This window comes from Rhipicephalus sanguineus, chromosome 1, assembly GCF_013339695.2.
Source record: "Rhipicephalus sanguineus isolate Rsan-2018 chromosome 1, BIME_Rsan_1.4, whole genome shotgun sequence".
NCBI lineage: Eukaryota > Metazoa > Arthropoda > Arachnida > Ixodida > Ixodidae > Rhipicephalus > Rhipicephalus sanguineus.
Window position 1 is genome coordinate 172118663 of NC_051176.1, and position 23143 is coordinate 172141805.

The following is a 23143-nucleotide window of genomic DNA, read 5'->3' on the forward strand; positions in this document are numbered from 1 at the left end:
AGCCCCTGTCATCAGCGAAAGGTTGCGAAAAATTCGCCATGGCGTTGTTTTCCAACCCAACTCCATCGAGCGTCCCTTCCAATAAAAAAGGACTCGCTGACGCCAGCTGTGGCTCGCACATATGCCATGCAGCCGCAGATGGTGGGAAAAGAGCGCCTCCACTGCAGGGCGTGTAACGTGTGTTTGTATGCCCTGTAGCGCCTGAGTCGAGCGAGGGATGTTCTCGGGAAAATCAGCGTGTAAAACATGAGGAGAAAACTAAATTGGGATTTTAAACCCAAGACCAGCCAAAGAAAGAGACAACCGCACAAACTTAACCAGCAACCTGTGTACACGTGTTGCGGCACTTAAGTGTGTGTTCTTAGTCATTGTGCCACTCCACGTCCTCAAGGAAGTATTCTTTGAGGAACGCGGTTCAGTTGACTCAAGTAGCAGAAGCAAACGTACAGATTTCAGGAAGCGTCAATGGGTGGTAAGTACACTCAGATAGCTACTTCCGGACCCTCCCGAAGTGTAAACTAATCGAATTCAGGACAAAAACGACAAAACGAACACGTGTATAAGAAGCAATGTGCAGTATGGTTTGGCATGATAATGCCAAACCACACGGTACATTGCTCTCTCTCACTCTCTCTCTCTCTCTCTCTCTCTCTCTCTCTCCTCTCTCTCTCTATATATATATATATATATATATATATATATATATATATATATATATATATATATATATAATGTATATATATATATATAATATATATATATATATATATATATATATATATATGGCAAGCACTGACATGGGGAACATGTTGGTTAGCTGAAGTGAGCGCCTGAGTGAATAAACATTGCCTTGTAGGCCAAGGTGTTTAAGAGCGTAGGTGGGCGGGGCCTCCTCATTCCAGGAGCCTAGCCCTGTTCACCATGCTCAAGCTGGTCGTCAGGACCTCGGCTAGTAAGCTGGGCCTTCCGTTGATATCTTATTGGCACTAAGATGGGTGGCTTCGAGCCTCGAGCGGAAAAGCAGAATTCCGAACTATTAAAAGAAAGAAACAACTTGGATTTGACCTGAGAGAATACTGTTCCATAAAAAGACAACTTCTTCGCGTAGCAATATTTTTATGCCAGTTCTGAGTTAATAAAGAGAAACGCTTTCCTGGACACATAACGTCGACTCGCAGGTCATCTCATATTAAATGGCATCTTTGATTTGTTTGATTCTCTTCTATTTAGCGTTTGGATACACGTGGCGCTGGGTTATGTGCATACAGATCCTTGGTCAACCCTCCACAATCGACAATTGCCACTGTTACGAAAGGCGCAGAAAATCGGGAAATGTATTGACAGATTGATTGCACTTATTGGTTCATGTCCACCTCGCATCACGATTCTTTTCTATACAAAGGGAGAGAGAGAGAGAGGACAAAATATCAGCTAACATTGCCATTTTAAGGAAGGCCTTCCCTAAATCTCATATATGGTCATTTGTGAAGGAGATTTGACTTCAGGACTCGAGAAACATATCGATACTGACCTCCAGAATGACTGAAATCCGGACGCCCATCCTGAATTGTCAAGTTTCTATTCTGCGGTTATGTTTCAAGACTTGGTGACCCCATGGGGAAAAGAATGCTGGAGGCAAATCAGGTCTGTGTAGCTCATGGACATACTTATTAAGAAAAAAAAAAGATATGGGACAAAGACAGTCATGTGCGGGCCGGGCCGCTAGCTTTTGTGCTATTCAACTGGGAAGCGCCGGAGCGTTTGCAAGTTCCTCTATCATTTTTTCATATTTAGCGGGCTTTCTTTATCAGCCGGAAAAAATGAGCGCGCAATTAGCACGTTGTTGAAAGTAGCGCAGTTAGATGCCATTTGAACATGCCTACATACGCCTCATTGACATTTTGACAATTAGGCAAGTACTTGTCGAGTTAGAAATATAATTATGACTAATTAATTAAACCTCATTAACGAGAAAAATAGCAGTGGCTACTCTAGTGTACTAGGAACAATATGCTGTAGGTTTGATTCGCGTAACGCCGTTCCTCTTTTTTTAAATCGTGCTGCGTGATAGCTGGGACACCCTGTATATCAACCAAATAAAACGATCAAGGTGCCCTATGCTTTCCTCGTGTTTTCATTGTCTGTAGGCCTCACATGATTGTGACTAACAGAATTCGGGCCTTTTAGTTCGCCCATCTTCTCGTTCACTGTCTGGTGGAAAGAGCCTCTTCTTATTGTGTATGTGCCATGAAACTGTACGCTTGGCCTGCATCTGGCGGGCCGTTCAAAACGCTTGTTTGTAGCTTGCTTGTTCCCACGCAGCTGCTTTACGGCAGAGGTTGGACAACAGCAGCGCGAAAACAATGGATATACCTGACGGTGTTTACTATCGCGTCTCAATGGCGGATCCGTGCGACGGTTTTTTGCCTCACTTTATGGATTCCTCACGGACGCCTTCTAGACTATTCATGTGTGCGAGTGTTCTTTTCTCGTTACGTATAGTTCGCCTGTTTCCTGCTATCATATAAAACTTTCCGTTGGCGGAATGGGAATTCGTTCGCGACCAAGCATATCGACATCGGAACTGATTCATGCATCGTCGCTCTATGTTGTTGCAGTTGAGTTACAAAGAAAAAAAAAAGATAACTATATGCAACCGCATGAGCTGGACGACTGTGAACGCTGTGCTTGACCGCTTAATAACTGATTGAACGCGTAAGTATTTTCCCGCAGTAAATACACAATTTATTTCACGGCCGCTTCGTATCACAGCACACTCGCGTTCACTTGTCTCTCTTCGGAGTGCCGACTTCACCGACCTGTAGGAGTGCACATCTTGTCGAGATACTTAGTAAGAACACCACCATTTTTGTGCGTGCAGAATCGATGAAGGCTGCATCGCACATAAGTTAACTTGCAACGACAAGCGAATGTACCGTAAGGGCCAGAAACTCTGGCCGTGCCGACAACCAATGAGCCAAGTCCACGGATCCGTGCGGCTGAGCTGCGTCAACAGCAGGCGGAGGCGCGACCGACCCAGACAACACTCTGCGCAGCCTCATCGACACTATATCTACCCTATCTGTCGCGTGAATGTGGTTCCGCGTGCACCCTCGCCGCGTGTATATCCTATAGCGCTGACGCGACGTCTTTCAGCCTTGCTGACGTGCTGTTCGTGCAGCTATATGGATATCCTTCCGCTTCAGAAAGAAGCGAGGACAGTCCCAGCTGATAGCAACCAAGAAATAAAAATGGGACTCGCTTACGCGAACTAAAATCGCTGTATGTTTATGGACATTGTGCACGCTGTTGCAAGAGAACTCGTTTTTCTGTCTTTAAAAAAAGAAAAAAAATTATATATATATATATATATATATATATATATATATATATATATATATATATATATATATATATATATATATATATATATATATATATATATGGCTCCTACTAGAATGGAGTAGCCACTGCTCATTTTTTCGTCAGTGAGGTTTAGTTAATTAGTCATAACTATATTTGTAACTCGACAAGTACTCACCTAATTTTCAAAATGTCAATGAGGCGTATGTAGACCTGTTTAAATGACACCTAACTGCGCTATTTTCAATAACGTGCTATTTGCGCGCTCATTTTTTTCCGGTTGACCAAGAAAGCCCGCAAAATATGAAAAGTGACACGTGACTACGCCGATGCGCGCCTAAGGAACCAGTGCCCTCAAAGAGGCTGACTATGAGGTAGCCAGTATCAAGGAAAGAATGCAGACAGATAAAAAAAGATATGGGTCGCCCTATCTGCCACTCCCCGGCCGAAGAAACACACCGCTTTTTGATTTTACAGTCAGGCCGTAATCAGAACAGCGCTCCTGCCGCGTTATGAATGAGAACAGTCGGCCGTGAGATATGAATGATGATAGTGGCGTACTAACGGAATGAATCCCAGCGACACTGCGACGCATTTTGTTGGCGCCCGACTTGCACCCTTGCCAAAATGCGGAATGGTGTCTCTGGCAACGGACAACAGTCAAAGCGGTTGTTCGCAGTAAGCTTACTTGAGGGCACTGGTTTCCTTCGCGGGTGGGGGCGTAGTCACGTGTTGTTTTGTAGCGTTAGCTACACTTGCGTAGCCGGAGCCGATTTCGCGTGGATCCTCATGAGCCGTGCTGCGCATGCGCGAGGATCAGTGATGTCACACAGCTGGCTCACCGGAGCCGGCATCTCACCCGCTCTTCGCCACCGCCGCGCGCGACTCGCCGCTGCTGGTGTGCGCATTCGAGAGGAGTGACGTCGTAGCCATGGCAGACACACTGGCGCCGGCGCGCGCGCAGCCATTCGCCTTCGCTGTGCAGTCGCCGTCTGGCACTGTGCTGGAGCCGCTTGATTGCGCCTCTGTCTGGCGTTTGCAGGTGGGTAACGCCATGGAGAAGGGGAGCGCAAATGCTGCTCGACGGCGCAGAAGAGCCGAGAAGCTTATCTCATCGGATCCCGAAGTAGTTGCCTGGCAATTAGCGGTTCAGCGTACGAAGAATGAACAGAAGAAGGCAAATAATCCTAGACAATCTGGAAAGCTAAGAATAATCAGCTGAACCTTTGCTAACGCTACGTATATCCTGGCATAGCCGAGCTAAGCCACTGCAAATTTTTTCATATTTCGCGGGCTCTCTTTATCAGCCGGAAACAATGAGCACGTAATTAGTACTTTGTTTAAAATTGCGCAGTTAGATGTCGTTTGAACATGCCTAGATATGCCTCAATGGCATTTTCATAATTACGCGAGCACTTGTCGAGTTATAAATATAATTATGACTATATATATATATATATATATATATATATATATATATATATATATATATATATATATATATATATATATATATATAAAGAAAGGGCATCGGCCTTTATCAAATATGACATTATGACATTGCGTTCGGGTTTAAGTACAGAGATTCCCGCAATACAGACACAGATGCACACACCGTCGCGATTCGTTGGAACGGGACAAGGGGAGGGGCCAGAACAACAACAACAGAAAAAAAGTACATATTGACATACACAGTGTCGCAATTTGTTAGAACTTGACAAGAGGCGGGGTCAGAACACACAAACAAACAAGAAATAAATAGTAAATAGACAGGGCGAAAGAAACAGGGCTACGTGTGTGGTTCGGGAAAGAAAAAGTTAACGAGTGACAAAGGCAAGAACGCGATTACGGCGCTAAAAGGGGAGATCCATACACTTCGGGATGAAAGGGAAATATGGTCACGGAGGCCGGACGTCAACGCACAGCGCGTGTGTCTTTGTTCAGCACGTTATCTTGTAGAAGCGCGCCGAAAGTCGTTAAGTACGTGCCGACCCGTGCATCTGAGGGATGGGGTTCGGTGTGGCTATTGAAGCCGACCGCTTACCTCGGAGGCCTTGCAGGCGCTGGCGGCACTCATCAAGGACCGCCCGCAAAGTCACAGATGCAGCTCACCGGTGCACAATATCGAGAACAGATGCAGGATATAATAGGACTTTTTGGGGACTAGTTGGTGCATACTGACACAAATTACCTAGTGTTTGTCCTCTTGTGTACGTTCCTTGTGTGCCATATCTGTATTGCGTCAAGCAATTCTTTTGGCCAGGATGCAGGATAGGCGGAATAAGGGAGTAAATCAGACATTTCCTTCAACAAATGAGCCATTATATATAACATGCCCACATACATACACATACACACGTATACACATATATATCAATGTATATAATCACGCACATACATACATATACACACACGTACGCATAGAAAGCAACAACCGATGTTCAAGCGACCGCCAAAGGGTTACAACGTTACATCATCTGTACACGGAGGAAGGAGCACGCACGCCGATTCACAAAGGAATAATAATGAAATGACGAAATAATATTAATGAAGGAAATATGTGACTTTCTACACCGATACCCGTAATCACGTACACTACAGAAATGAAAGGGATATGCATTCTTCAAATTCTGCATTCCGAACATACACGTGAAGTTTTTGGGCATCGGTCACTTAGTTGCCTGCGGAATTGGATTTTTCTGGTTCGTTGCAGGCCATACACGATAGTCGGCCTATGCTTTCATTTATGCCACCAGAGACACTGTTAAACTTGTGGATGAGGTACGATTCACGAGCCTCCCGGTCATAGTGTGTTTTGAAATTGGATTGAAGTACCACAACAGAAAATGTGTGGAAGGGGTGGCCAAGATTATTAACATGTTTGGAGAAAGGAATGTGTGGCAGGGACTTTACGTGTGCTCTGTGGTTGTTTATTCTCATTCTGAACGCCAGTCTCAGTTTGACCAATGTAGTGGGCATGGCATAAGGTACATTCAAGAAGGTATATGATGTTTGCACTGTCACAGTTGAAGTTTCCTCTTATCTGATAAGAAAATCATGACGCGGTACTGGTGACGGTGGACACTTTGTTCATCATTGGACAGAGTTTTCACATAGGCTTGTCGCATGGGCCGCTGCCTGTGAATTCAGGAGTGTTGACTTTAGAGGACGTTACAATATTTCTAATGTTCCTCGCCCGTCTGTAAACAACGCGTGGAGGTTCCGGGAGTACACATCGTAGCTTTTCGCTTTCAAGCAGAATGTTGTGGTGCCTTCTGAGGATCCGGTTTATGTTAGGGGAAGAGGCTGAATATGTTAGAATAGGATTGGCAGTAGTATTTGCGGGTTCGAATTTTGTGTTTTTTATCAGGTGGCGACGGTCCTGTTTTTCAGATTTCTTAATCGCGTCGTTGATGACAGAATGTGGGTGTTGTTGCCGTGTGAGGTCATTGCTTAGTTTTTGACAGTTGGAGGCGAAATCGGCCGAAAATATATATATATATATATATATATATATATATATATATATATATATATATATATATATATATATATATATATATATATATATATATATATATATATATATATATGCACACGCGTAAACCTTACTCTTCGCACATCCTGCAGTGTACAAAACGGCCGCAACGGCACTAGAAAAGCAATCCGAGCAGAATGACCATCATGCGACGCATATCTAGAATAACTCCCGTATCAGTGAACAGTACGAATGCGCACGCATTTGCCGCTCATGCACCTAAAATACTTACATACCCACATTAGTGAGGCTGCACCGCAGCGTATACGGCTAGCTATTCAGCTAGCGCACAAGTTACAGATAACTTTGTGGCGCCAGTTTCGACGTAGAAAGTCGCACTGCAGAACGACACCTGTGGGATGATTAGGTCTGCTTCACGAGCCTTCAGAAAAGTGTCAGTGTAATGTCATTTAGGCAAGATCGAAACGCTCGGAATGCGTGCAAAGAATCCTGACATTGAAATATGCGTAAACAAAGGACCCGTCACCTACGAGCAGGCGAAATTTCATCATACACCCCCCCCCCTTCATCTACCCCGAAATTTTTTAATTTTGCAAGGGTATACAGGGTGTCCCAGCTATCACGTAGCACGATTTAAAAAAGGAGGAACGTCGTTACGCGAAGCACAGCTAGTGCATATTGTTCCCAGTATACTGTAGTAGCCACTACTAATTTTTCCGTTAATGAGGCTTAGTTAATTAATCCTAATTATGTTTATAACTTCACAAGCACTTGCCTAATCATTAAAACGTGAATGAGGCATATGTAGGCATGCTCAAATGACATCTAACTGCGCTATTTTCAGCAACGTACTAATTACGTGTTCATTTTTTCTGGCCGATAAAAAAAGTCCGTGAAATACAAAAAGAACCATGTGAGAGAGAGAGAGAGAGATACAGAGAGAACAACTTTATTGAGGTCCGTTACAGACGTGGAGAATAGCGTCCCCCGCGCCCACCCGGCTATTACCACGCTCCCACCCGCAAAAGGTTGGAACGTAGTCTCGTCTTGCTACCTCACAGTGAGCCTGTTTGCGGGTGCAGCTTCCTGATGCGCTGCAGTCTAGTCACGTGTCAATTTTCATATTTTCAATTACCTGATGAAACGCTGATATCTGTAAGATATCATGCGGGCATCTTTGCGTCTCGTACTCTACGATTCCACGTGTATGTTCTCGATTCTAGTCGCAATCTTGAACTTTCGCGCATCTTTGAAAAAAGCGACTGATTTTTTTTTTGCCTCTGTACTGTCTATGAGAACGCAGGAATGAAATGAACGGAATTAAACACCGCGCTCAGCGAGCGCTATATTTGGGCCACCAGAATTCAGAAAACACACGCAGTCGCAAAGCCAGACGATGTTTGACGGGGGAATATCGTAGCTAACGATCCTTATATGCATATGAGCGCGCACTTTTAGAGCGGTGCACGTGAGCGCTTGTTTGTTTGTGCAAGGTTCATTGCAGCATTATACTACATATCTAGGACAAAATGCAGTCGCTCATTAGGGCTGCTAAGGTATGCAGCCCCAGGGGTCGAGGCAATCGGCAGACACATACCACGAATGAAGTGGATGAGTTGTTAGACGGGTGTCCCTTTCATATATGAAAGCGGGAAACACACGCGAGGAGAATGAAGGGCCGTTTGACGTCATTCGAAGCCCTCGTGTGAAGTGCAAAGTAGCTGCAACCTAATCCTCACCGGGAACGCGTGAGGGGGGGGGGGGATGTTGGCATTGTTCGCAGGTGCCTTATCATCCATCATGCGATTTTCGTGCTTGTTTTGTGCTTTTCTTTACTGAAACGAATACTGAGCTCTATGTTGTATGCCTGATTGTAAAGACATATGTCGTTTGCCTTGAGTTAAAAGGCCACTAAACAACCCAGAGGTCGAAATTTAGTTGTGGCGTTGCAGTTGTGCACGAGTCTGCAGCGAACGCTAGCGGAGTTACACGCGTTTGCTCATTTCGTTCTTTCCTTCGCTACGCAGCGTTCGTCGGCTCGTCCGTCCACCTCTCCGAATGCCCTTCCTCAGCGTCCGAGGTGAAAACGCAAGGAGTGCGCGCATCTGCTGAGGAGCACGCGAGCGTCTGTGGTGAGTAGTAGCTAGGAGTTGCCCAATTTCTGTGGCACAAACGCGCTATTGGAGTTTTGTGCTGACGCCACGAAATTTTCAGACCAACGAGAGTAGTCTAAAAAGCAGTCTAAATGGCAACAAATGAACGATATAGCAATATTTTGCTGCAAAATTAACACTATTTTGTGCTTTGATCGGTGTCGTACTTTGTTGCATGGGCGTAATGACGATGACTAGACTTGAAGAGCAAGCGGTTCCTCCTAGCAACAGGCGCACTGTCCTGGACTGTCCGCAGCGTTTTCTTGTTCCTGACATCTGATGATGATGATGATGCTCCTGGGATGATTGGCACCTACCCACTCCGGGGAATCGGCCAAGAGTCGGGCGGATCATATCATCTGGAATTTTTGAGTGCTAATACATGTTACAGAGTCAATTAGTATGAAGGGTTATTTTTAATGAATACCAGTTTTAGACTAGGCCACGTTACATAACCTCGCAAATGACCAAGAATCATTATGTCATTATGACATAATTTAAAAATTATTAGCAGTTGATGTGTCGAATAAGACGATTTGATTGGCATATGAATTTCTCTATAGCACTGCATATATTCCCGTCCGAGTGCCCCAGCACAGAAGCCCCAAATGACAAGTACAGTTGAAGTAACTGGCAGACCTAGGCGCCACATCACAATTTCAATAGTTCGTTTTCCGAGAGAGGAAAAACTTTGGCAGCCCAGCAAGAAATGTTCGAGTGTTTCTACCCCATTGCAAAAGGAACATATAGGAGAGATCGCCAGACCAGCTCTGCGCATGTATAAATTAAGAGCTGGGATTCTACATCGCAGTCTTCAGCTCTTCTTCTTCTCAGCAGAAAGAAGTAGGAAAGTCGGCCTCTCACTCTTTCCATTCGAGTTTTGCCCTATATATACAATATCACGTCCTTCAGTAAGTACCAATTTGGCCAAGAAAAAAACAATTGTGGAGCGAAAGCATGATAACAAAGCAACTAAGTTACAAATGAAACAGACTGGACGCAGCAAGTTTGATTGTTTTGGTCCCGATTGTTGACGCAGCGCTGGTGTAATGGATCTTGGCTCAGTTTGATTCAAACAGGTGCATGATTTGGCTTATTTTTTTATTCGAAACTGTTTTTTTAGGCCACGTTGAATTCAGGAATTGCCCCAATTCGATTACAAACGTTTTAAATGTGAAAGACACTTAGGATTGCTTTACGTTTCCATGAAATATAACCCAGTTTCGGTTTCTGGATATAGCTCATTTAGAAAGAAGATAAAAAAACGCCACAAATATTTATACCAAGGTCCGAACAGCGCACATTGCTAAGAAATATTTTGATCGTTGGTTTACGACACCGTGTAAGATATATACTTTTGAGGTGGGGACACTATACACGGCTTGCTTGCAAGGCGCGATCGACCAGATAAGATAGCAACAGCACGGGCCCATCGGTACGTTTAACGGCAGCGGACATCTATCGGCGGTACGACAACACTTGAACACGAAAACTAAGAAATATTTAGCACTTAAAAGGATTTATCTTCCGTTGCTGTAGCAACCGGCACTTCGCGGGAAATACGAAATGATTGCGCCGTGCGCCGAAAGTAGGTCAGTGCCGCAGAGAGGAAGGCGCATGTTTCGCGCGCGTCCGACAGCTGGTCAGAGGCGCCGAGTTCAACACGCGACCGTCTGGTCATTGAATTCGGATTTCCCGCAAAGCGCCGGTTTGACACACGCACGCAGACAATTCCGTTGAGAGTCGTAGGTTGGAGAGCGGCACAGAATGCGGTGTATAGATTCACTACACGTGCGAAATAATGGCATGCGGGTCTGTCGGCCAAACGGAATGATTATGAGCTTGCGTGAATGGCGACGCTCAAATGCACGAGGATCCCTAAAATTGCTTTACGACGAATTCTTAGGTTAGAAGGACACAACTCTGAGAACAGAGTCCCACGACTGCGACGTTTTAAACTGTGCGCTCAAGAGACACCAAATGAAAAAGCACACAACTCTACAGACTTCACCTGCGTTGTGGGCGTGTGTGCTTTTCGTTCTCATCTTGCGTTACTTTAGCACGAGATAAAAATGTCTGCGCTCCTGGAAAACTCACCGAACTAGCCAAAATTTCTTATCTAATTGTTATACGAAAAAACAGGGAGGCTTCGTCCTTTGCTTGAGCCGCTTGACATTTTCTATCGTAAATATCGGGTCTTCTCTTGGCGTCAAGATCGCTTCATCGTAGCTCGGTTTAGTGGGCAATCAACGTATCACCTCAGCGAAAGATAACCTAAATGTTTAAGTAATACTAGCTGTTGGGGTTTAACGTCTCAAAACCACGATATGATTATGAGGGACGCCGTAGTGGCGAGCTCTGGAAATTTCGACCACTTGGGTTTCTTTAACGTGCGCCTAAACCTAAGTACACGGGCCTAAAGCATTTTCGGCTCCATCGAAAATGAGGCCGCCGCGGACGGGGTTCGATCCCGCGACCTTTGGGTCAGCAATCGAGCACCATAGCCACTAGACCACCGTGGCGTTTTTTTTTTTTTTTGTTAAGTGAAAGACTTTCCTATACGACGAGCCGTTTCTCCTTGGTTGTGTTTACCGATGAGCGCGGTCTTGTTTTGTACGAAAAAATGCGTCGTCGGACGCGCGTGCAAGCAACCATGCACCTTTACGGTGCGCGTGCACAGCCAGCACGCGGCGTTGTGGAAACGGCCGTGGGAAGCAGGCCGGCTGCTGCGACACTCTCGTGCGGCTATTTTGCATTGCTAGCTCGCTCGGCGCCCTCTCCTTTCTACTTATTACGCTCTCTTCACCCACCGGCTTGTACGACATCAGCACTTTTTGCGCGTAAAATTGCACAAGCCGGACGGGAAACACTTGGCGCCGCCGTGTGTTTGTAATGGCGCTGCTGTATAATACAAGCGGCACGCAGGTCGAAAACAAGTGTGACGCTTGAGGGAGCACATTACGTCAATGAGCGCGGCAAAAGAAAAAAAAACGCTTAACGCGCTCGCTTTTTCAGCAATTCAACAAGCGAACGCACGCAGCAAAACATTCTATTGAATGTACTTGACTTGTTCAATGTGAACGGGTTCAGTGATGTTTACTGACCAAATGATGACTGCGGACAGCTCCTAATAGAGCTCGAACGTAACCTAATAGAGTACTCAATCTGTACTCAATCGGGGCTTTGACTAAGGCTGTCGATAATGTACTTACAACTTCTCGTGTTTCTACTCTCTGGCCTCGTTGTATCACGCAGCAAGCTTCTTAGTTTCTGCGTTGCCTGCCTTGGCTCTGCGGGTAGCTACATATGTCAGTATGCTACAGGAACGCCTTACTCTTTCCTCGCGAACAAACGTTCTCCAGGTCTTCTAAACCATTATTCAATATCAGGTACTCATCGATAAGTATAAAGGCCCCTTGAAACAGGACTGTATGAATGACACGGCACCATCATGGAGGCCAACTTTTTCAAGAGAAGCTGTATTGACCGACCTCTGTAGCTGGTGATGCTGTTCAAAAAAAAAAAAAAAAAAAAAACCCTCCTCACCCACAGCTGGCGCGCACACAAAAATAATAAATAAAACAAAATAAATTTTCGTTTCGAGGCTGGGGTTTGAACCCGGGTCCCCCCTGGCCCGAAAGCGAGAACACTAGGCCACGCGCCCAAGCTTGCCTAACGTGAACTGAACTGAAGCACACGAATGCGTTCTACCGACGGTGCGAAAAACAATTGGGAAGCAGTACACTTGCTGCGGGCGCTTCGTTGAAATATTTCGTGTTAGCGGACCATAAGCGATCTGCTGGACAACGAGTATACGGTTGACATCAGGAATTGCACATTTCAGGAAAATTCCGACTTCGACAAAGTTGAATGCCTAATCCGCGCGTTTCCATGATCGCGTGATGGTGTTTTCATTGTGCCGTTCTACAGGCTGAAGAAGGCTGGAAAGAACACGACAGACGCCATGCCGATTCAGGACGAAAACAGCGTTCCGGGGACCGCCGCTACCTATAAAGAACGAAGGAAAGAAAGAAAGAAAGAAAGAAAGAAAGAAAGAAAGAAAGAAAGAAAGAAAGAAAGAAAGAAAGAAGGAAGGAAAGAAAGAAGAAAAGAAAGAAAGAAAGGAAGAAAGAAGAGAAGAAAGAAAGAAAGAAAGAAGAAAGAAAGAAAGAAAGAAAGAAAGAAAGAAAGAAAGAAAGAAAGAAAGAAAGAAAGAAAGAAAGAAAGAAAGAAAGAAAGAAAGAAAGAAAGAAAGAAAGAAAGAAAAGTAGTAAGTCAGGCACGCCCGCGCCAAGCTTCGTGGGCTCCTGAATTTGTATTTTGCCCTTGACCTAATAGTTAAATTAAAAATGCCACCATAAGGTTGTCTGAATAAGTAATTAAACAGAGTTGCTTGAAATTGGACGGCCTTATTCGCTAATGTTACGCTTTGCGACTGCATATGACCGGTACCTTTTCTTACTTAACTCTCTAGTATATACGCAGACTACCCTTTGAATTCCGCCCCAACTTCCAGTTCGTTCATATAGTCGCATAAACAATGTTCATGAAATGTTCTTACACAGAGTTCGAGCTGTCGGCCGAATATCGAAACTTTCTGTTCAGCGCACAGCTGTTCGCATAAGGCAAGTCCAGCTATCAAGGAAATTATCTGACCAATATTTGACCACCGATACGTGGGATTCCAGCGAATTACCCGAGTACAGGCTCTTTCACCGTCACCTCATTCGCAATTGGCGTTAACAACCCCCCGTCCACAAGAAATCTTCAAAAGCACGGATAATTGCGAACATGTACAAACTTGAGAGGCGTGATTCCGCCCCGTGTCAGGCCCCATTTTTACGCATAAATGTTATCTAAAAATGCCGATTGCTCTTTCTCACGTTCCAGGGAATCCATCTGCTACTACACCTGATAAAATTTGCGGACTTGCGCAGGTCAGAGCACTGTGCAACGTGCCACCGAGAGGAAAAATAAAGTGGAATGTGCAGAATTGGCTCGCGAACCGTTACATCTATTTCTTAATTTCTACGAACCATAACTGAGCCGGAAAGAAGCCAAAGCGCGTGGAACTTGAACTCGAACCAATCCGGTATTTTCGTCGGTTTGACAGCCTGTTAATAATAATAATTGCTGGGGTTTAACGTCCCAAAACCACAATATGATTATGAGGGATGCCGTATAGTGGAGGGCTCCGGAAATTTCGACCACCTGGGGTTCCTTAACGTGCACCTAAACCTAACTACATGGGCCACAAACATTTTCGCCTCCATCGAAAATCCGGCCGCCGCGGTCGGGATTCGATCCCGCGACCTTCGGGTCAGCAATCAAGCACCATAACTACTAGACCAAAGGTGGCAGGTATTCGACAGCCTTATTGTGAATGAAATGTTCAGAAATAAGACAGAATACGCTGTCGCCAGACGGAGGATGGAGTTCGTTAGGAAACTGCATCCGCTGTGTATTGACGCAAACAGATGGCCGCTGCTTCTTGCCGACGCCGCCACCTAAAACGACAAGTTCAGCCACAGTGTGAGCCAGATGTCAGTAAGACGAAGAAATACTAGGTAGCATGTGATTTCGCCAGTGCTAGTCGCAGCTAAGGCACCGGACAGGATGGCATCGAGTTAACGTCCTGCATATGCGCTATAGAGTGTCGCCGTTGACGCGCCCAACCAGCGTGACTGGTCGGCACTTTCGTGATGCCTTATTTGCTTTTTCCCCGACTGGACGAGTGGCCATCATCACTTACTGAGACAATGGATATGACGGAAGAACGTCGGCCATTGTTCCTCGGCAAGACATTTGACACTGTACGCTCGACGACAAGGAAAAAAAAAAGGAAAATAAAAGCACCTTGGGTATAGGACATCACGGCGGGAAATGGGACAGGCGCATCGGACGACAAACGTGTTGGTATAAGATAGATTGAACCGGGGTTGGAATGGGTGTCTAGGTGTCACTGCACATCCGCAGAATGACACGGGATGAAGAAAGCGACTGAAGGAAAGGCATAGCGCACTCAATAAGACGCGCATCCGGTTTGCTACCCTACACTGGGGATAAGGGCATGGGAAATAAGAAGGAGGAGAAAGTGAAGCACTGCACGCGCACACAAGGACACCCAGCAGGACTACAATCGGTAACCGAGGTCGGTGTACCCCAAGAACAGCAGCAGTGCACGAACAAATGTCTGTGCCATCGACGAACGTGGGCAGGGTTTCGTTTCCGTAAAATGTTGTTCTCGACTCCAGTCAGAACGCATAAGCATTCGATAGTTTCTTGAGACCTATACTCGGGGACAACTTTCTGTGGCAATGAAGGGAAAGCTACGGGGGCGGAGCGTCCGCACATGTACTGCTACGCGAAGTATTCCGGTTTGGCGCGCGTCTCGTAACGCCGTGGAAAGTGATGGCCAGCGTTGCATTTCGACGCGAACGCTGCTTAGCGTCTAAGGTACGGGCAAAAGGCGCGACTTTTTCACGCACGCAAAAACGCAAAGTGACAACGTATAAAGTAAAAGAAATAAAAATATCTCGCTTGTGTGCGCTGCGTTCCGTCTCAAAAAGCTACATGTAGAAAATGAAGGAGTATTTTGTATATCTCACGTAGAAAATACGGACGCAATTGTGGGACTACATTCATAAGTGGTAGGATACGTGCATTGTGGCTATGTAGCTTTCCCTTCATTGCCACAGAAAGTTGTTCCCGGGTATACTTGTGTCGCACTTTGATATGACGGTCATACACGGCGTAAAATGGCTCGCCAACACACAGGCAATTCGGTACAGTGTTGCATCGCCGCTGGAAAGGTTAGTCGGTACCTCGAGGCGTAAAAGAGGGTACGTAGGCAGCAAATATAAATACGCTTGGAGAGCTCCATTGAGTGTGAACAAGCAGCACGTTCTCTTGCAGCATCCGTCCTCGCCAGCGGAATTGGAATAGTGTGGGTACCTCAGGTGGCCAGACCCCTTGTCGGCGGGGTCGCCACCGACACTGCCACAGTGACCCAGAGGCCGCTCAATTAGATGACATCGTGCGATCGTGCCCTTTTTATACATCATCATGGTCACTTCCTCTTATTCTAAATGTCGCCTGCTTATACGTATTGTGACGTAAAACACATCTGAAGCTCCAATGAGCTGCTTTTGAATCCCAAAATAGCTTATTTTTAGCAATTCCTGGAATACCCAAGAGCGCATGTCACCTGTCACACGAACTAATGTCCGGAGCTGTTACACAACATTTGCAAATGTTGCTGCTATTCATTTGGTTCTTTTTATGCGCTTTGTTGTGCCCGAAATTGGAGGAGCCGCGAGGTCCTGTCGTAATGTGCTAACGCTGCAGCCTGGTGCTAACGGTACCATCACCATCACCATGATGAAGAAGAAGAAGAAGATTAATCAATCAATCAATCAATCAATCAATCAATCAATCAATCAATCAATCAATCAATCAATCAATCAATCAATCAATCAATCAATCAATCAATGATTTATTCAACGTGCCCAGGAACAACCGTAAGGTCTTTGTGCTGGTGCACGCAAAAAAAAACACAATAAAAATAAACAATACAATACAGACAGTTTTCAGAAATAAAAAGAGCAAAAACACGTAGACAAAGAGAAATGAACACGAAAGGGGAGGAGTAAAATAAGACAACACGAGAAATATTGACGGGGCATAAAAAATTAGATAGCATATATACAACTATGTGGAAAGACTGAGAAGGGAAGACTTTGTACATTGTGCCACACTATGTCAAAACAGTGCAAAGCTCGGATAAAAACAATGATTGTGGGCTATGAAAAACGTCAAGATCAAGAAAATTAGCATTATAGAGACTTTGTATTCTGTGAACGGTAGAGTGTTGGAAGAAGCAGGCGGGTACATGAAACGGTCTGTTCTCTCTGGTTAACTTACGCGGAATTCGAAAATTTACACAATTGAGAAGTACAGGGCAGGATATGATACCGTGGACTAGCTTGTAAAGAAATAAGAGATCAGAGCGATTTCGTCGGCAGTGAAGTGATGGCAGTGATAATAATTCAGCAGTACTTGAACGAGATCCAGAGTCATAATAATAATAATAATAATAATAATAATAATAATAATAATAATAATAATAATAATAATAATAATAATAATAATAATAATAATAATAATAATAATAATAATAAGCCCATATTCTATGTTCACTGCAAGATGAAGGCCTCCCCCAATCACCTCCAAATTAACCTGTCTTACGCGAGCTCATTCCATTTTATGTCCGTGAACTGCTTAATTTCACCACCCCGCCTGACTCTCTACCGGCCTCGGCTGCGTTTCCCATCCCTTGGTATCTATTCCGTCCTTCTCACAGACCATCCGTCATCAAGCGATCAGCAGAGCAGGGTTATGTCATGCAGGTTTTTGACGATAATGGCGGCCGAAGCCCCTGATTTTGCATTCCAAGAACTTTTACAAGAGACTGTGCTGCTCTGTTTCCAGACGTTAATGTCACCCGTGAAGCCATCTTTAGTGCGTTAGATACAGTAGGTCTTGGTGGCAAGATATACAATGTGGGTGTGCAGCTACTTACAGAAGAGATCATTCTACGTGACCAGGGAGACAGTCCCGACAGCTGAGTATTATAGTAGCCGAGGTGTCCCTCAAGGAGGAGTGCTAAGCCCTACGCTTTTCAATCTAACCCTCATTGGACTAGTCGAAAACCTACCAAGCACCGTAGGACATTCTATCTACGCTGACGACATCTGCATTTGGACTTCAGGTGTGACACGGCTTCAGCTTCGCGCCCACCTTCAGAAGGCAGCCGCAATGACGTCATTCTACCTTCGTAAACAAGGTCTCGAGGTGTCTTGCGGAAAATGTGCAGTGGTAGCATACACCAGGAAGCCAATGTCTGCTTATGGCATATCAATTAACGGAGAACTTATATCATTCAGCAGAAGCCAAAGGTTCTTGTGAGTCATAACTGACAGAAACCTGTCTTCAACTCCGCACGTGAACTACGTGAAGAAGCGGCTGACTGCTATATGTCGCATGTTCTGATTCCTTGCAGAAAAAAAAAAAAATGGGGAGTGCCCATACCATCTATGCTACAAATGTACAGGGTGTTGTTTGTGACGTTCCTGCGGTACAGCTTACCTGCAATATCCAAAACCGGCAAGGCTAACCTGCGTACCATTCAAAGCATTCAAACCCAAACTCTTCAGATATGCCTTAGGTTACCCCTCAGCGCGTCAACAGCTGAAACCATTTCCATCGCTCAAGATTGCTCAATCATGACACAGATTATCACCGAGACAATGCGTACGTACATCAGGCATTATGCCAGGACCCCTTCCCACCACCTAGCGAGCCTCGCAGCTGAAAGGCCACGCACGACATATAGTGCCACTGTCGGCAAACATCGCTCATAATTTACTGCGGGGTACGCCCCTGCGTCGAAACCAGTGTTCCCTCCGTGGTGCTTGAGCCCCCCACGAGTTCACCTAACGATTCCGGTAGTGCGCAATAAGTCAGACCTACCGACACATGCGTTGAAACAATTGCGCCTATTCCTACTGTACGAAAACTACAGTAACCACGTTCACATCTGTACGAATGGCTCGACTACGTCCTCCACTTCTGGTGGTGCGGTGGTTATACCATCACAAGGGACAACTCTGCGTCTTAAGACTTCACATGCGACGACGTCTACGGCGGCAGAACTCGCGGCTCTGCGCAGTGCACTAGAATTTATTTATTCTGAAGGACGAAGTAAATGGGCTGTGTTTTCTGACTCAAAACCGGCGTTACAGTGCCTGCGGTCAGTTCTCCAACGCGGATGTCACGGACAGTTGATGTATTGAACCGTGAAACTTCACCACCAGGTAATACAAGAGGGCCACGATATTGACTTTCAGTAGTTACCTGGCCATTGTGGTATCGGTGGAAATAATTCCACAAATAACGCTGCTCGCGCATCACATTAGGAAACAAACATCGTTCCAATTTCGTTTTCAAGAACAGACGCTGCGAGGCAGATTCGACAACTGGCCCGCAGTCTCACATTGACGTAGTGGAACGCGCCAAACATAAGGCATACCAGACTGCATCAAATGAACCCTTCACTGCAACTCCGACCTCCATCCTGCCTTCATCGACGCGAAGCTTCGCTTCTCTGTCGCCTTTGGTTGGGAGTTGCTTTTACAAAGGCATATACAATGTTAATCAGAATGACTGACAGCGAAGAAAACATCGAACACTTGCTGTGCCACTGTCCTCCTTTTACCTCGGAGAGACAAGTACTGTCCAACGCACTGCGGCGACCGGATGATCGGCCAATTTCCGTGCAGGTGCTACTACAGCACCGCCCACACCTCTCGACGGTTCACAAGGCAGTGAAAGAACTCTTGTGCTTTTTGAGGACGACAGGCTTGTGCGAACGCCTCTGACTTGTGGTGTAATCCCGCACGCTGCAGTGAATACTCTGCCTCTCTCTCTCTCTTCTTTCTTTTTCCCTTCCTTCCTCTCTCTCATCTTTCTATTCCCCTTCCCCCATCCACCTGGGTAGGGTAGCCAACCAGAAGTTTTCCTGGATAAATTTTCTGCCTTCTCCTTTTCTGTTTCCTTCCTCCTTCCCATAGTTACTACCGGAAAGTCAGGGACTATAGACAGGCCAATATGAGAGGCACGTCATCAATTGATTTTCATTTTTTCATTCATTGTGGAGCATGTTGTCTTTTGACTCGAACCAACGGGGTGAGGGTGGGAGGCAGGGCCGCGATGAAACTTTGCTCCCCCTAATCGAGAACCCTGCGCAAGCCTATGCTGTCAACTCATGAGAGACTGAGGCGGAACAATCGCCGGCTATGAATGCCCGTCTAACACCGCCTGCTGCAACATCATCACTGCCACCAGCACCACCACAAGAATGTTAACATGCTAATTCAAACAAATAAAAATGCTGTATCGGCTCCTTGTATTGTCTTTAATAACTACATAGCTTGGACGGCAGAAAGCGCACAGCGCAAAGCTATTCATAAGTTGTGAACAAACAAAACGTTGTTTCTTCACGACAAATTCTTCAAAACTGCTCTCATAACATATTGCTTGAAATTTTTTGTACTACAATATAGACAGGTCTATAGTATTAGGGCGGTCGCGAAGGACGTGTTATAGCAGATGACGCCGTGTGAGTTTCGGGCGTGCTGCTCACCGAATGTACTCCTACTCGATACCTCTTAGCGAGCGCCATGCTCGTGACCCGTACAGGGTCGCCTGCCATAGGCGTGCGCAGGGTTCCCCTTCAGTGAGGGGCGGAGGTTCATCGCGGCGCCCCCCCCCCCCTCCACTCCGTGTTAAGTTAATGTACGTATGGGGCAGATTTTGCACACCCCTCTTCTTAGGCAACAAGGGGGGGGGGCATCTGCCCTCTCCCCCCACCCCCCGATGCGCACGCCTATGTCACCCATGCCGGGTAAGCACGACGCTTGTCGGTGCTTACCCGATACCAGCGACATGCCTGCTTCGCAAGCTGTCGCTTCCATTTATTTTTTAACTGAAACTGGGCGACCCCCATTGCACGGCAAGGCAGAAGTACCCGGCAGACATCGAGAAAACACCGTAAAAAATTGAGCATTCTGTGTCAATAGCGAAGGCAGATGCGGCGAGATGTTGCTCTCCTCATCTTATTATTGGTGTGTGAACGAGGTTCCTGAAGAACATTTTATCCTGTGGAGTTGCCGTTTTGGGTTACTGCTGCAATTTGGCATCTGCCAATGCGCAGGCGAGGAATAGCGCGCGTGCAGTCCTTCAGTGCAGCTCCCGCAATGCAGTAGACCAGAGCGCCATTTGCTTTCGAAATGCTTAGTTTTCGTCGCTGCCTCAGCAGCTGGTGTAGGAGACATTGGTGTATATAATAAATGAAGAAAGCCTCAGAGCTATCACTGTGTAACTGACAGTGGGATCTAACCTTCAGCAGTCTTCCAGCACAGCAGCCTATATAATGCTATTTTCGGCCACGATGCTTCTCTCGTATCCGCAGTCGCTCTTTCGAACGTCTGGTGCGTGCGTCCCGTGTTAGTGTCTCTCATTCTTTCATCCTCGTGGCAGCGAGCACATTGGGATCAAGGATGTTTAAAAAAATGCTGGGGTGGATATTATGCCCCGAAAGTGAAGCCAGAAATGCAAATATAAAAAAATAAATTTGCCATGTAATACGTAGAATGGTTAAAGTATACTTATACTTCAGACATGATAATTTGTTTCTTTTATTAGGAAACATAAACGAGCGTCTTCTGCGTACTTTCTTTTGGCATAACGGACTGATTGTGTTCTGGTGTTTTTCGACTTGTATAGGACGCTGGACCGGAAGTTCCTCGTGGTCCGATGCTGAGGCGCGTGTAAACTTGTCTGCGCTCACGTGACGTGTGTTTAGAAATATCGGGCGATGACGTAGCGTCTGCAATGCGGAACTCTGCCCGGGAACTCGAGAAAAGCGACTCCTACGGCAAATAAAACCAAAAAGCATTTCCATTCCCCACCAAACATACCGATATCTCTTAAGAGACTGGACATCACTGAGCGACGCGAAGTAATCCATGGTAACGTCTGAGAGGCAACCACATTTTGAGAGAAGCACTACATGAAACACACCTCCCCCTTTATTTCTCTCTCTCTCCCTGCATCTCGTTTATTCGAGCTATACGATAGCTGGCGCTGCAACTTAGCATGCCGTCGGATGGACCAAGAAGAAGGGATGGCATTCCAAAGAAACATGCCGCCATTCTACAACATTACGCGCTAAACAGAAGAACTTATCCTCTGCCACATCCCAGACCCAAAAGAGGCCACTCTGAGATGACCAATTCCTACATCCATGACATGCTGTTTCACAAGATCTCTCCCACGCAAAGACCATAAACTTAGAATTTGTGTGACGTCCTCAAAATCACACAACATATGTTGTGGGTGTTTGTGCACGGGCGTGAGATGTCCCCAACGCTCATAACAACTGAGAAGCAGCGCGACGCCCGGCTATCCATTTCGAACCCCGAGGGCCAGCTCTGCAAGTGAACAGCTAGGGCTCGGAGGGTGGTTGGGGACCACGGCTTCCTGGAAGGAGCAGGTCGCCCACTTTGGGCGAAGACGATTAGCTTGCTCAGAATAATAGAGATTTATTTATTATTGATCATTATCATCACCACCACCATCACCACCACCAGCTCTGCGTTTACATCGTCCTTGCGATGTTTTCATGAAAAAAATTACAACGCAGCGTACGCGTGATATAAGTATAGTGCACGGTAAAATAGCCACACCAGATGGCTTTCGCCTTCGTGTCGTCTTAGGCCAGGGGTCTCAAACACTCGGCCCGCGAGCCTCTTGCTTGCGGCCCGCGGCGCGCGCATGACTGTCTTCGCCCCCACGTTTTTTTTTTTTTTATTGCGATAGAAATTATATGGACACTCTCGGCTGGTTTTTGCCGTCGCCGTCTGTCGACGCCATCATGTCCCGGATATGAATATGTATGTATATATAAATAAAAGCCGCAAAGAAAAATAAGTCGGAAGAAAAATATTTTCGAAGCGCAACTCCGGGATTCGAACCTTCGACCCCTCGCTCCGCAGCGCGCTGCCTTAAACAACTCGGCCACGCGCTTCTTTTTCTTTTCTTTATTGCCGGTCTCGGCCACGCGCCTCCGGCTGTGTAGCATAACAACGGCGAGCTATTTATATACACCATTTAACGCTAACGGCACGCAGAGCTCGGAGGTGCTTCAGTATGTGTAGTATCACCCGCGAGATTGCCCGAAGGGCGCGCTTAAAGCAACGCTCCTACATTTTTCTTCAGACACGCACTAAAAGGTGGCCCCTTTCTGTAGCCACTGACGATGTGGAACGCCGAGTAAACGATGCGTCTAACGCCACCGCGCGGCAGGAGACGCGGAGGGGTCACTCCACGCGCCGCAGTTTGAAAGAAAAAGAAGGATAAGAGCGTTGGGTTGTAGCGCGCTGCTCAAACACGAAGAAGTAACAACCGCAACAATTAGTTCGCGCTCGTCCTGTGTGTACATTACCTATGCGTTCTTCTCGAGTGTCCTTCCTTGTCTTTGAGCAGTGCGCTGCAAGTGTCGAGCTGT

The 23143-nt window shown here is 46.1% G+C and overlaps 1 long non-coding RNA gene across 1 annotated transcript in view; it reads left to right on the forward strand.

The window, feature by feature from the left end:
- The first annotated feature begins 209 nt into the window (after positions 1-209).
- Positions 210-23143, forward strand: part of LOC125757007 (uncharacterized) — a 42626-nt gene continuing 19692 nt past the window's right edge. Inside the window, exons 1-2 of the long non-coding RNA XR_007414994.1 lie at positions 210-472; positions 8890-8998. This is a non-coding gene — a long non-coding RNA (uncharacterized LOC125757007). The remainder of the gene's footprint in view (positions 473-8889; positions 8999-23143) is intronic.